Below are 2601 nucleotides of genomic sequence, written 5' to 3' on the forward strand. Positions count from 1 at the left end.
TCCTTCTTACATAACACATTTCCCCTAGAACTGTATACTGTGCATCCACAGACCACAGCAGAAAACCCCCTTGAATCCAATACATCATTAATATAGCAATCAGCAGGACGGTGGTGGCGCATACCTTTAATCCCAGCACTCGGGAGGCAGAGGCAGGCAGATCTCTGTGTGTTCGAGACCAGCCTGGTCTACAAGAGCTAGTTCCAGGACAGGCTCCAAAACCGAAACCCTGTCTCGAAAAACATATATATATATGTGTGTGTGTGTGTGTGTGTGTGTGTGTGCGTGCGCACGCATGTGTGTGTGTGTTTGAGACATATACAGAACATAAAAGACACACTTTGTAATGAGAAAAATTCAATCCCACTGTAGTATATGGAAACCAAACGAAAAATCCAGAGTCCTAGCCCTCCTCACCCCTGAACAGCTGCTGCTGTGAGTGTTGCATTTGGGGCAACGCCTCCAGCGCATAGGAGCTGAGGGAGTGGCCAAGACACCTAATGCGGTGCTGGTTGCCAATGACTTCTTTGATGGAAATGTTAACACTACAACCAGGGAGCCACTCAGCCAAACTTGCACTCATCAACTTCATGAAGGTACACAGCACCTCCTTTCGGAATGCCTCCACAAACTCCATTCTGGTGTTGAGCACACGTAGCAGTGTGGAGTGGGCTCTTTGGAGCCTCCATCCAAATTATACAACCTGGATGGATGTCATGGAGAAGCAAGGCTGTCAGGCACACACATTTGGGAAAGTAGACTATACTCCAGGTCATCACTCCATCAGTGATTCTGTGGAAACATGGACAAGAGATGTTGCAGTCTGACTCAGACCAGGGGGCAGGCCTATGGTTAATCTTAGCTCCAATATAAATAAATAGAAAGCAGTGACCAGAGGGACTGGTAGAATACTTACAAAACGGTCGATTGGCTAAGACAGGATGCAATTAACTACACTAAACCATTTGTCCTTTGTGTGGGGTTGAATTGACCACACCCTTAGCCTTCGTCATCGCCGGGAGAAAACTTTGGCTCTTCAACATTTCACACAACCTCTTTATTGGCCTGAAAAAGAAGCTTGTGGTGTCATTAAAGTCTCAAAGTGGTTGCCTTTGTCAGAGATGCGCCCCGTGGAATATGATTCTTCCTATACAAAAAGATTCACCGGGGTTTTTACCGAAAAGGAAATGAAGAACATTAGAGGTTTTGGGTTATGCTAGGCATACTGAGAAAGATACCATGGTAGCAGAGATTATTTTGGCTCTTCAAGTTTTCTTCTCCGGGAAAACTATTGTTATCTACACAGAGATGGCCTAGGAGCAGCGGCAATTCTATAAAGGGAGTACACACAAAGATTGTGCCCATGTTCCACTTTTAATGATGGACCAAGAATTAAGAGGAACCTACACATACCAAATGTGGTTTCTCTTGGGGATATTTATCCTACTCAGTTTGGAATTTGCTATTATTACTGGGAGTCCTCGGCCTCAGGCCAGGAGTGAATACTTTCCGTTGCCACTGCCATCAGAACCATCTACAAATGAACGTACATACCAAAACTTCGGTCTGCCTTGGATTCTGTGTGAATTCCATGGATCCTATGCAAATGTTTCTAGGTACAAGCATTGTTGTGAGCTGGCAGTGGAAGTACATAGCCCACTCTGACGGTGCTCCAGCGGGGCCTCAGCTTCTTGATCTTTCCTCAGATCTGGATGAACTAACAATACTGCTACAGAATTTCCAGGAATCACTTATTCTAAGGACTAGAAGCTTCATTCTATTATAAACTCCCCAAAAGTGTCTTCTTCTGCCCGCCGACACAATAGAGAGCACTTATGATGTGGAAACAAGGTGTAGGACTAAATTATTCAAATGTTATGGCACCTTAGGTGGCGTCAAGAGTGGGCAAAAGAACCAAGCGTGAAAACACAATCTACAAGTGGCTTAAAACTCACTCTTCTCTAGTAGCCGTGAGTGATAATAAAACAGGGTTCTTGAGGTATGTATAAATATGCCGGTACATCTTAAACAGAAGCAGCATTCGTAATTGCTAATTTTACTATATATATATATATGTATATATATATACATATATATATATAAATATAGTATAAATTTCATCCACTAGCTCAGTTGGTAGAGAAGGGGGACTGTAGGTCAAGGTGGTATAATATTCATTATATCTTAAAACCAGTGATTACAGAACTATATATTTTCAAAAATGATTGCCACTAAGACTTTATATTACCAATCTCTGACAGCTTAATAGTGGAAGTTTCTCTGGATAATATATAATGTGAAATATTTTAATAACTGTTGGTTATTATTTATGAATCATGATGCTTCATGACTTGTATTTGATGGGACTATTTGGTTGTATTTGATATATTAGAACTACTTAGTGGAACATAAACCCCAGATATAGCTTATTTCATTACTCCTTTTTTTTTCTTTCTGTAAACACATGGCATCTGCAGAAAGGAAAGCTTCAAAGCTACAAAGAGGAAATGAAGAGTCTTCTTCATTTCCCAGTCAGGCCCCCTTCCAAAAGGCAACTATGAAAGCAACCTTGTTTGGACCTTTTGTACATAAGTTACACAT

The 2601-nt window shown here is 41.6% G+C and overlaps 1 pseudogene; it reads left to right on the top strand.

Annotated features, from left to right (window-relative positions):
* Positions 1 to 1965, top strand: part of LOC101993253 — a 5186-nt pseudogene extending 3221 nt beyond the window's left edge.
* The last annotated feature ends 636 nt before the right edge of the window (positions 1966 to 2601 follow it).

Source organism: Microtus ochrogaster, chromosome X (genome assembly GCF_000317375.1).
Source record: "Microtus ochrogaster isolate Prairie Vole_2 chromosome X, MicOch1.0, whole genome shotgun sequence".
Classification (NCBI taxonomy): Eukaryota; Metazoa; Chordata; class Mammalia; order Rodentia; family Cricetidae; genus Microtus; species Microtus ochrogaster.